General features: G+C 37.1%; 1 protein-coding gene across 1 annotated transcript in view; it reads right to left on the bottom strand.

The window, feature by feature from the left end:
* Rho-5 (rhomboid-5) overlaps positions 1-13,389 on the bottom strand; it is a 117,452-nt gene that overhangs the window by 88,461 nt on the left and 15,602 nt on the right. The window lies entirely within an intron of this gene.

Below are 13,389 nucleotides of genomic sequence, written 5' to 3'. Positions count from 1 at the left end.
ATACTCATTAATGATTTCGCGACTTCTTCCAGATATTCCTTGTAATCCAGCGACCGTGGCAATACCTCTGAGCAGGGATGTAAATGGAGCAGCCTGTAGGCCGGGAAAGCGGAAAGGAGAAAGAGCGAGGAAGCGTGGAAAAGGGTGAGGCGTGTTTGGATGGAGAAGGTCGATCAATACCGAGGGTAACCGTTCTCCGCCATCTCTCTCATCTCTGTTAGAGATGTGCTCATCGCGCTTAGACGAATGAATTTCACACGAGCCACCGTGGTTAACAGCTTCCCTCTAATTTAGTATAATCAAGAAAACTTCCGTGACCATAACATTCAGCAGAGCACAAGTTAGAAAAGTTTGATGAAACTCCTCGCCTCCGCTATCACTTTTATCTGTGCAAGATCAGATCTCAGGAAATTTCACCGCGTCATACTCGTCGCCTGTGATTTCGCTCGGACATAATCACCGTTACATTTTCTTTGGACGAGAGAATAGCGCGGTTTTTCTGTTTTCTCTAGGAATTACTTTCCCTATGACGAAGTCAGAACTCGTAGGAAAACACTTTTCGGAAAAGTTGCGGAGCGCGAGCACACTTATGAATATTCGGTCGGCTCGAGCTTCTGTGGGACCAGAATTTCAGATTACAACGCTGGTTGGTACCGCGATTTTGTCGGCGGAATTACGACTACTGTGACTGAACTCCATGAACTTTTCGAGCTGTGAATAAAAATGGATGTTGCTCCAAAATTTTTATATCGTTTCTTTAGCACGCACACTGTCCCTTGATAGGTAAACGAACTCACTTTATGTCACTATTGTGTATTTAATAAATCATTTTCTCGTAAACTCGTAAATAGGTTTCTGTTTCCTCTCAGAAACATACTTTTTTGAGTTGTACCACTTTTGTAATATATGAGCGATATAGAAATTGGAATAAAGTAGAATGTATTTTGTATGTTTTGTGATACAGGTATATGATAGTAAAATTAAATGCTATTTGAAAAGTAGAAGAGTCGCTGAAGAGTTCACATCTTCTGTATTTAATATTCTCTTGATATCTGACATATTCCAAGATATTGGATCGAATATATTTTCTATTTCGTCTTTGAGAGTTCTTTCCTTTTCTTCAATACGGATGTGTATTGATATAGAAATAAAAATAGATAAGCTTCATCGAAATCGCTATTTGTTTTTCAATAAATCTTTTGTAAATATCATATGAAATTAAAAATCAAAAATTTAAGTTTTAAACTTCTTCTTGAGTTATTCTTATCACTTACACTAATATATTCTTAGCACTTTTCCCTTATTACGAATAACACTATCACCATACCTTTCACGCAGCACTTCACCATCTACCATTCACGCAAAATGCAATATTTTTCTCTATTTGTCCTATGCTTTTCCTCTATTTAGTATATTTATGTAACCACATACGACAAAGACATAGAACAGGTAAAAATTCGCCGAAAAGTGATCAACAAATCAGAGAAATAAATGCACCTAAATTTTGTCACAAATATTCACCGTCGAAAAATTGCAGAAATTTAGCAAAACTCTGCGGCCACCGACAGCGTTTGACGTTTTGATCGATAAGGGTAATCGTCGGCAAATCGTTCCTACACTTCGAATCCCTGACTATTCGTATATCTAGCGCGACAAACCACTATTAAAACGCGGTTCGATTCGATGTCCTACCGCAAGCGTAAACCACGCCCTGCCGTTCCAACCAAGAACATCAATGTTCATTCGGTTCCATCTGATGCACCATAGTTACACCACGCAGGGAAAGCTATCGTGCTTTTAGCACAACAGCGAAACAGGGCAATCCCTTCCGTTCGTTTGATCATCACGAAAAATCGAAACATAATGTTTGCCAAAGTTCAACGTCCTCGAGTCGATCGATCGAACACACGATAAAAGGTCAACGCCACTGGTGGAAAAAAAAAAGGAAAGAAAAAAGACAAAAGGCCATTCAACAATGATCATTTTAATATCCAGCGGCGTTGTAACATTCCCGAAAATAAAATCCAATAATCGAACGGGACTCGAGTGGGCTCTTTGAATCTTTGATATTCAACTCTCACGGGACGAATCGACGATTTTTTTCATTACGATTTCCCAGGCGAAACGGAAAGTTTCCACGGCGAAAAGAGGAAAGCGGATTTATTTCAACTATTATGTTTCTAAAATGCGAAATTCCTGTTCGTGGTCGTGACAAGGAGTACTTTACAAGTGGAGCAACAGAGAATTCCATGTGGTAATAACGATTAATGTACCGTAATTTTTCAGCTGAGAATTTGTCACTTGAGCCCTTTTTAAAAGATTCCAATCATTTGTTTACTTATCCCGAAACGAACAAGTAGATTTGCGATCAGTTTTCTTATCATAAAATAGTATTCTCAACTACTGACAAGTATTGGAACATACATTTTATGTTATTCACTTACTAAGACATTTTACATTTTGTGTTCGAGCATTGGAGCATTAACCTTACTCCGAAACAGAAAGTAAAATAGCTACTATATCTTTGAATCCAAGCGACGTTTGCAGTACCATGCTTTTACAGATTCTTTAAGATATCTATTGAAACATCGTTAGAATTGCAGCGGCGAAAACGACGATTTTCTCGTCGCGACTTTCGACAGGAAACGAAAAGAGTTATCGCATTGAAAGGAAGTAACGGAAAACGGATCTGTCTGGACTATTATGTTATTAAAATGAGAAATTCCTGTTCACGGCAAAGACTCGACGGGATTCGTAATAACGCCGTAAAATAAGGGTCCTCATAGGCAACATACCTGACGAGAGAATGCAATTAAATGCCACGTCCAAACCAGGAAATGCAAAAGGCACTTCCTCGCTGGCATAAAGGGTGGGTCTCGCGAAATATAACGCGGGGACGTCGCGTAATAAATAATATTGTGGAAAGAGGTGGGTGGAAGGTGAACGGTGGCGGCAATGTTTCTCGCCGAACGCGAATACGTGACGGCTGTCGCTCGCATTAATTCTCCCGGATTAATTGCGCTCATTAATGCGCGGTGTTACGACTCCAGCCGGCATAATATAACGATTGGGATAATCAGTTTCAATGCTCGTACCTGGTGAACCAAAGAATCCGTCAATAAATTCATTTACTCAACGAGAACCATGAGTAGCATCCATGAACCCCTAATGAACGATTAATAACGCCCTTTTTAGATAGCTCGATTTATTGTATGGTTTAAAGAATAAAATTTGTTCATTTTTAACTCTGTTTCCGAGATAATCAAGTTTGAAAATAGTCCGTTTCTAAATTGTAATCGTGGTCTTAACTCTGCTACGATCCTCTTCAAAATCTTGGGCAATACAATTATAACAACCAGCATATCGTTATGAATACAACTAATAAGCTTTTAATATAATATCAAGAAATCAGAAATGTGGGTATTAAAAATACTTGCTTCACATTCTTCTCAAAATTAAGAAAGTTGTTGAAAGAAACAAGAACCAAAATTGGGTCAAAAAATCTGAGGAACGTAATAGGGTTAAAGTTGCAATTTTAAAGTAGCAATCTTGCATACATACGTGTGTAACTAGATAATACACTATTAAGTTCTATATTATGTAATCAATCTGTATCACAAGAGCGTGTGTATTGGGTACAGTCTGTGGTACAGACTGTGGTGGAGACTGCACACAACAGATGTCATGTTGGCAAAATTTGATAATTCCATTCAGGAACAGTTTGGATTAACGAAACGCATATTTGTATTTATTAGATATAAATAGTAACAATATCTATCTATGCATATAACCGTGCATAAATGCGATTACTTTTCCATTTTAGAAAATATATAGTCTCTCTAATATTATAAAAACATTTCTGGATCCATATTTTAGTTTTCAATTTTGATAAAAATCAAAACGTTATTTCTCTTATGCCAAAATTCATCAGTAAAATTTGTAACTGAACAAATGATATACAACAATACCGAATCGCATCAGGCACAGATATCATGCATTGATTATATTTATTGTGTATCAAAAGTATACAAACACGGAGTGAACATATAGAATAATGTTGATCATTACCTGCACATTACCATTTCTTTCACTGATGTTCCATTGGATTCTATACGTAAATATGTTCCAATTCTGTGTATGCTGTGGTTAATTCAGCGAAACAAACCCGCTGATTTATTGTTCACCGTCTAATTCGAGTAATTAACATTCACATCGGGTAAAACACAATTTTGTTTCGTTTTCATCTATTTCGCATGCTTCTGGAATAATTTATATCAAGCTCATAGATTTCACGACAAACGAATCGCAATCAACTGCATTTATGTTGCAAGCTTCTACATATATTTATGAGAAAACAACATAAAAGAAAATAACATAATCTATGAAACGTGTATTATTGTGAGAATAGTAAATATGGTTTAAAAAAATACTACAGAAGTTATTTTTGTAACTTTACAAATAGCCAATAATTTCCCACTTCGTTTAAAATTAGAGTAATTTAATAAATTTTCTATTTCAAAGTATCTTACTTTGCAACTAAAGGAATATTAACCTTTTGATTTTTATTAAGAAAATAAACTTACTTTGAAAGTATATAATCATTAATGATATTATAAAACTAATCATATAACAGCCGTAATCTTTAAATATTGCTCTTTGTATATTACTCATCTGCGCACATATTTGAACCTCGAACTTCAATGCAAAATTTTGCCACATGTAAACACAACTGCACAACTGCAAACAGAATCACTCGTGAAAACCAGTGAACATGTGCAAACACATGTAACTTTATAACCATTTAAGCTACGGTGAATCCAAACATCACACGAACAACAAATCCACAGAAAAAAAAGAACAGTACTCTGCCATCCCGAGAACAACACATCCCCTAATATCGAATTCCACTCTAGTCACGTGCAGTTTCCAACGACTCAAAGGCATTTTACCTTCACCCCTTATTCGATTACCTTGGCCTATTAATACAGAGACGGAAAACTTCGTAGGCAACAAAACTGCTTTTACGATGAACCCTTCGAATTCAGCAGTGAACAATCCCTCCGAAAGAGAGGTAAACAATTATCGCGTTACACGTGAACATGTATCGATCACGCACTTGTATCAAATCTGACGGCACGAGGAAATAAGTAACCCCACCCAAGAGGGCTCGTTAATAAGGGGAAATAATTGGTCGGCCAGACAGTGGGGTTGCCTGAGATAAGGATTCAAGACAACCCCAAAAGGTGGGAGGGGAATTCTGTCAGTGGGGAGCTGAGGGAGAGAGGTGGAAGTGAAGTTTTTCTTAAGTCCGCAAGAGGGACGATCGGAAGAGATGGGAGGGAAATTCATTTCCCTAATGGAGGAAGGAATATCGCGCCTAACGACGCCGGCAACTAAACAACCCTCGATCCCCTTCCCAAGTTCCACCCCTCCCTAAGCTCCTTTCCCTCTTGTAGTGCACGGAAACGCAGAACTGACCTCCATTCGGCCAATTTCCAGACTGATTATAATTTTTCGAACATAAATAAATAAATAAAACAACGAGTTGTGATTCCATTAAGATTGTTTCAATTTTGTGGCACGTAAGTATGTGTTTCACTTTACTATGTAGTTTATAGTTAATAATATGTCTAAATTCAATTGTGTTTATCAATACTAATTTACCTTTAAAAGTTATAATAGTTTTAAGCTCTAATGAATATCTAAAAATTGGTCTTAGCAGTCCTCATAGTTCTTTTAATATTAAAACAAAATTCACATAGGGTGAAATTCTACCTATGATAGCTTTTAAAGATTAAGTATTTACTACAGTCAAAATATTGATTTTTCAAAAGACAAAGTCAACCTTAAAATAATATTTGCTGTGTTTAAGACGTGATGCCACATTTTATAGAAAAAAGAAACGATGGTATAAAAAGTTCATTAAGAAATTACTAAAATATAGCACATGCAATAAATAGAAATACAGGAAACACTCAATTTTGAAGAAAAGCAATTTTAAACGGCTCCCCTATTAAAAAGATTGATTCGATACCACTCGGAATCGATTTCATTCGCGTTCTTCTCCTCGACCGCCACTCCAGATTGAACAATATTCGAATGCCCGATTGGCACAGCGGACTCATTAAAATTTATGAAATTTGTTAAGAATTCAAGAGCCACAACCGACGCAACTCGAATTCTTTTAATGAATTCACGTTGCCACGTCTACATACTCCAATCTATCCAGACTTTTAACCAGCTTGGACGAATCGAGGAAAGACAAACAACAACAAAAAAATGAGAAATTGAAATAGACGTCACCTAAAGCCTCGCGTAATAAACCCAAAATGAAGCAGACGTTTGCAGAATAGAAGAAGCAATTTTCACGAAACAGACACGGTAATGGTGCTTCGTGTTCCTTTGCCCAGCAAAACGTTCGCAAACAAAGCCGACCGGAGAGTCGGAGGCAAGAAAATGCAATCCAGAACGATGCGCCTAAAGTATTATGTCGAATATGTGTGCGGTCGCCATTTTCAGCAGGATGAAACTGAACGGCCGAGTCATATCGCCGTAAGGACAGAAAATGGGGGACGACGAAAAGCAGTTATCTCCCGGGAAGAAATTGCTTTCGGTTTTATCGCGTGCTCACGATTGATATAGATTGATCGGCCTAGTTCTTCAGGAACACATGAATCGTTCTTATGCTACCTAAACAATGTTAAACCCCTGTACAACATTTTCAAATTCGTCGCTTAAATAGCTTAGCTTTTAACGTTCGTCAAACTCCGTATCTTTCTTAAAGAACGTGAATTAATTTGTACACTGTTGCAGTGGCTTACGTAGATTCTCAAAAACGATTGTAGGTGGTCTATGAAGAAGCTTATCGTTATTTTTTATCATATCGCTTATTTATTGCGACAGTGGCATAACTCAAAAATCATCATCTTTCGAGAAATAAGGTAATAACTGATCGTCTATAGTCGACTAGTATCAGTCTACTCGTAAGATATGGCATTACAGAAATAAAAGTGAACGTTGCTTTTCGTGACACGGCTGAGAAATAAAGACGACAGACGCCAGAGAAAGATAGGGAACAAACAAGGATCTGTGAGGACTCGCGACTAAGTATTCGCAGATAACTAATTAAGGCCAAATAAGTAGGGAATGTATCGCCTGGGAGAAGCACTATTCACGAGCTAGAAAAAGCGACAGCATCGCAGGTTAGAAAATCGGAGTGTTGGTATCAAATCGCGAAAAAGGCGCTTCAACATAAAAAGAGAGAGCAGAAAAGAGAGGTAAAGAATAAGGAAGCTTTGCCTTCTGTTCATTCGAAAGAGATCAAGACAAAGTCGATAAGAAACTGGTGGTAAATCGAGCGGGTCCAGATAACCGGAAGCTTAGCACGTAGCCGCGAAGGATTCGCATTTACTTTCGTCGGCGTGACGGTAAAAGCGAGGCGAAGGATAATAAACAAAGACGAAGGTTAAATTCGGAGGCAGTCTTCCGCGAAATAGCCTGTATCCCGACGGATACAAAGGCTACGGGGTAGTTTTCGAGGGGATCCTCCTGGTTCCGCAGTTCATTTATCATGTGCTCCGCCCGCGAGACGAATAATATCGACTGTAAAACAAACGATACGGTGCAGGTAGATACACAGACGTTGATAAAGTTCCTCGAAATTGACTGACCACCTTTTTCTTACCAATCTTGACGTATGAATTTCTCGAGAGTCAAATTTTCGTAAAAGATCAACACCAAGTTTTGTAAAAATTTCAATTTCATCGCCGAAGCACGTAATTAATAACAAGCTTTTCGTAAACTGAGAAATTCATTTGCATCATTCTACTTACTGTCATTAGATAACAAAATTATGTATAGTTGCTAAATAACATTTAATATATTTCTGAAAACGTTTCAACTTCGTAAATGAGATATTTAAAGTGTTCAAGTCAGGTGAGACACTTTATTTATTGAGGTAGAAAGAGCACAAACTTTCTCTACTAACGCTTCCAACTAACCCTTCGCGATAAATTTGAAGGCAATCCTTCAAAATCCTTTTTAACTGTCATAAAAAGCATGAGCGATAAATCTGAACACAACCTGTCGAGAACACTAAACATTCATGAACACACTTTCAGTATAAGTAAAAAGCTCATGGATGTCCCTGACACGACCGATTCCCTTTTGTAATATTTTCAAGGAGTAAGAAGTAGTCAGCTACCGACGACGTGAAAATTTATCAACCAGTTCGAACGTTCAAAGTGACGATGAGGTTTACATTAAAAGTACTTCGCGATAAATGTACGTACACTACCGTACATAAGTATTTGGACACTCACATTACTGTAAATAGACGAAATACGCATTTTTATTTATACTAAACGATATCAAATGTGATTTTCATCGGTATTTGTAAACCTTATGCAGTGATCACCTGAGATAAGGTCTGTCGCTAAAACTATATTAGGAAAATTTACTTGAACCGTATTTTATGCATTTCCAATAACATGGAAGTGTCCAAATACTTATGCACAATAGTGTACATATTTTGAGAAAGTACTACGTTATATCGGATGCGACTATTGTTCGAGAGATTTATTCACATATCAGTCAGAAGACTGAGAATGCAGCAGGCGAAGGGGGAAGTAGACGTACGAAGGGACAGAAAAGATGAGAAGATTGCTAGGATACTGCTTTATAGTAGCCACCAACTGACGAATGGCTCTGTTTACAATAGCTGTAAGCTGCGAGCATCAGCGGTTGTGCAACCGCGGTTAGAAACATGTAATAAAGAAAATCCACCCCTCAGACAGAGATAAGGTTCACTAGTCGCCCCCAATGGCTTGGACATTCGAAACGACATCCTCTATTCGTTCCAAACGCAAACATCCGCTATGCTTCATATGTCGATCAACTTCCTTCACGAAAACACCTCAAGGTTATCTTTGAGAAACCTTTCGAATATTTACTTTATGTGTGTATGTAACAATATTTAACCGATTACAAACTTCGATACTGTTTACGAATCTAGAACGTGAAAAGCAAAGTATATTCTGGTTACACAGAATGGAAAAAATAATTAGTAAATGGAATGGTATTGGAAATATTGACAGAAATATTTGGAGTATAGAGGTTGCTTAATACTTGAGATTGCGTTGTCAATATTAGTTTATCCACTTCAAGGATTTTTAAAAATCGTTAGGTACTTCGTTCCATATACCTTTTACTCGGTCACTCCTCTCGAGTCTCCGAGCTGTTGATCGAAGAAAAGACCTTAAAGCGATCCACACACGCTCGAAATTCGACGAATCGAATCGTATGCCTCGGATGGAAGCGCATTACACGTCGATACTAAGAAGACTTATATTCTCGGTAAATTGCATCCTAAAGGTGAAGTCTGCGATTCACGACAGTAATTTACTGGGGAAGTAGGTCCCTGCGTTCCGGCCCGCCCCATAATGTTCTTTCATCCGCAGAAGACAATTTAAATTGTCTGAAATCCGTAGTAGAATTACCCCGTGCGGTAAATTGCACGAACATTCTGCATGGCTCATTCAATCTTCCCGAACCTGCAATTCGTGACATTTCCATGTTTCAAGGAGCATCGTTGGTTTCGAGTTCAAATAAAACGACCAATGGGAGTTTACTACACGTATATTGTACAAATCTACTATACGTTATACTTATAAAACATGCGCTCGATTACGCTTACTCCTTTCCAAGATCTAAACGAACAACTCTTAATTTTTTGAATTCGAAAGATTCTATTTGCACAATTATAATTATACATTTTTCTTTTTATTTATACCTAAGCTAAGGTAAGGTAAAAAAAGCTAGTGTATGTAGAAGAAATTGTTCAGATAAACAGATGATTCACGGCGTACAGTCCTTTCACAGATGCTGGTAAATTATTTGACCCAAGAACATATTGTTTGTCATTGGACACCGCAGCAAGTACAATGAATGATAAAAACAAGCTCCCTCACTCCTGGACACGGACACAGGTACTCATCTTAATTGTGAGAGAAAACAAAAAGTGAGAAACTCAGCGCATTACATCCAAACAGAACACACGAAACTCATTCGCCCAGAAATACAGCGTCCTTCAACGAACTAAATAGGTAACCACGTTGATGTTTTTCTGACGCAGAAAAACTCTTCCATGCAATGCAGCAAAAGCAAAATGAAATACTGTAGAGCCTCGATTAACTGGATCTCATAATGTTCCGTAATTAGATGAGGTCACCCCTGAAAATGTATCGTGCAGAGTCTATCAGACTCCATGTCAGTAGTTAAGGGTTAATAATAGTCCACTGAAAATTAGCCATCAGAAAGGTAGTTCTTATTTTGATTCTTGTGTTAAATCGGTCAATCGAGATCCTACAATAGTACAATATCAGAAATGAAGGATACGTCCTCGAATACTTAATCGATTCAGTTTTGAACTACTCTTTCGCGAAAAATAGACAGAAGAGGAAAAATCAATTTCCCCTCGCGAAATGGAAGTCTGCACAATTAACCATCGAATGCGAATTTTACAGCCCACGGATAGCAGAAATCGAGATTTTTGCCTCCAAGAGTTACAATATTGAACGGGAAAGCAGAAAAAAGCGAGAGCAAGTATAAAAGGAAAAACAGGATGGTAAAATGCGCTCCACGGAACGCAGTTCATTTCAAACACACCGACTGATGAACGAGAATCTGCAACCAATGACTCCTCCCTGGACGCTTCTAGCTAAAAAAATTACCTCTCCTTTTTGCAGTCGAAGTGGGGACTCCTGTATTCTTTCCAAGAAATAAAATGCTATTAAAGATGCGATGAACGTTATTTCACTGACTGACTAATTGAATTTGAAAAACTGTTCAAATATTTCTGTTCGAATATTTCTTTCGAACGACATTAAAGAATATTACGTACATTTTCTCAGTGCTACATATTGTAACCACAGTGCCAAGTAATAAATGATCCCTTATTAAAAGACTACATATCTTGATACATTTATGGGAATGTTCTAAATGTGTAAAACTTCATAGATATGTATTAAGTCATACCATAAGTAATATTTTTCGTTTCACATGTTTAGTAAAGAAGGTAAAAAAGGTTTATGTATAAAATCCATACATGGATTTTCTAAAAAATAAAATAATTTTCGGTGATACTATTTATGGAATAAGTAAGTATAAAAAGTAAAGTACAAACTATAGTATTAAGGCGAAAGAAATTTTTTATCTTCCATTCCTTCAGCTGCATCTATGAGTATATATATTTACGTAAATATTCACAGCCTACTCATTAATCATCCAACCGCTGACGACTCAAGCTGCTATGCTTATTGTCAGCCTGGGTGCTACCTCGCACAATCTCTCTTCCAAGCCTTTATACTCTTCGAGTAGCTGCGGAAAGTCAGCGGACATTAGCACAGACGAGCGTGCAATCACCAGAGATTAATTCCTCCATCCCCCCGTTTCCTATTCGTTGTCGCGCGACAAAAGATGGTGGGCAGACAGCTTTAATAGAATCCTGGGTGAAACAAGACTGTCGAGAACCTATTGTCGGCTCAATGGGGTAGAAAAGGGGTTAGGGAAGGCCCATCCCAGATACTCTTTTATCGAGGATTTCTAATTCGGTTCAAAAAGATCCACTATGACCGAGAACCCAACAAGCTCCTACCGAATGTCACAGTTGAATAAATTATTGATGAAATTTCGGTGTCGTTAAAGGTTGGTAGTCTATTTGCGTGTTTTATTGAAAAATCGATTAAATCAGTTCTCACCGAAGAGCTCTTGTACTTAAAATATACTTAATAGCGTTCTACGAATTGAACTTATTAAAGTAATGCTACTATTCATGTCGACCCAATTAACACACAAAGTTTGTAGAAATATGCGTTTCATTCATTAAAGGGTGTTAGTAAACTTGAATAGGTTCTTTGTAGGTTTATTTACGTATGTATCATTTCTTACTACAAAGTAAACAAAAATATTTTCTTTTACTATAATTCACAAACAAATTCTTACACGCAGTCTAATTGTATTAAAGACAGCGCTATAATAAATTAGATCTGAAATTTGTATCATGCTGTCACCCTCTTTTAAAGCAGGATAAAGAAGAAAAATGTATACGGTTGTCACACTGGAGGATTCTTCAACAAGAGTAAAGTGCTTCAAGGATTGACCCTTGGATTTCGGGCAAGAAGTGGTTACCTAACTCGTAATACGCAGATCTCGAGGGGCATTACATTTTAAACGAGCCGCTTAATGAAATCTGCACTCGAGAATTAGTAACTTCGTAACGATCTCTGCGAACTATGCCCACCGGTTTTCTTTCAACTGCCCCTTCCTCTATTCGAACCAGCCTCTCATTTACATATTCCTCCAATTATCATATTAATGCTCCTATTACTGAAAATTTAATATTTTCTGCTCAGGACTTTCAGCTGCATCTCGATAATCCAGTAGCAAATTCTTATATTCCATCGATTTTCTTTTTCTATTCTTTTTTACTTAATTTTAGATATCGTAATCAGGATGGCTAATTGTAAGTATTACGAGAATATTTTCATTACTATTGAATATTTTTATAATTTAATATTGAATATAGAATATTAAAAAATTAAGGGAAATATCGACTTTGATTTTGTAACTTCTTGAATTAGGGGATGAGAAGGCGAAATGGGGTTGCTAAAAACTACATTTTGAGATATTTGATCCCCACGTGTAATCCTATGTATTTTACATACAGTTTAGAGTATTTAAAAATGGCTAAATTTTGGGTTTGTACTGTTCTTCAATTCACTGATTCAATTCAGATTGTTTATGTAGATATGTTATGTCAATTTTTCGAGTATATTTTTACTTGCTTGTTAAATCTCTGGCTTTTATTTACACCTTTCTTCGTTCTGTAAAAGCCTTTTAAATCCCACGTTTTTCCTCTCTAACATTAATTTCCTTATTACCTCACATAGATGACGTGACTACTACTAAAGGTGTTAGGAGGACACAGCCGCAATTGCGGTCTCCGCGTTCTATGGCGGTATGTCAGGTCGGTATGCTAAACCACAAAATTCACTTCCTGAACCACGATTCCTGTTTCATGGTGTACCATTACTCGAGGGATCTGGAACGTTCAAATTCTTCGAAATCATTGAAAATATAGTCCGTCTCGCATAGAAACACCGAAAGCGCACTTTTATGAGAAAAATATACATACGTTATTTGTATAATTTAGATAAATGGTAAACTGTGAAATTTGAATCGTTCAGACAAGTGATATTAATATTAAATCACTCTAAGCATTATTCGAATTATAAAAATTTCTAGTTATGTAACATTAAAAGCTTCTATCTGCTATGAAACACATGCTACAGTTAGAACTTCGAGAAACAGAAACTTCAGTAGCTATCTTAA

The sequence above is a fragment of the Calliopsis andreniformis genome, chromosome 5 (assembly GCF_051401765.1).
Source record: "Calliopsis andreniformis isolate RMS-2024a chromosome 5, iyCalAndr_principal, whole genome shotgun sequence".
In the NCBI taxonomy this organism is placed as follows: domain Eukaryota; kingdom Metazoa; phylum Arthropoda; class Insecta; order Hymenoptera; family Andrenidae; genus Calliopsis; species Calliopsis andreniformis.
This window is presented reverse-complemented; position numbering and strand designations above follow the sequence as displayed.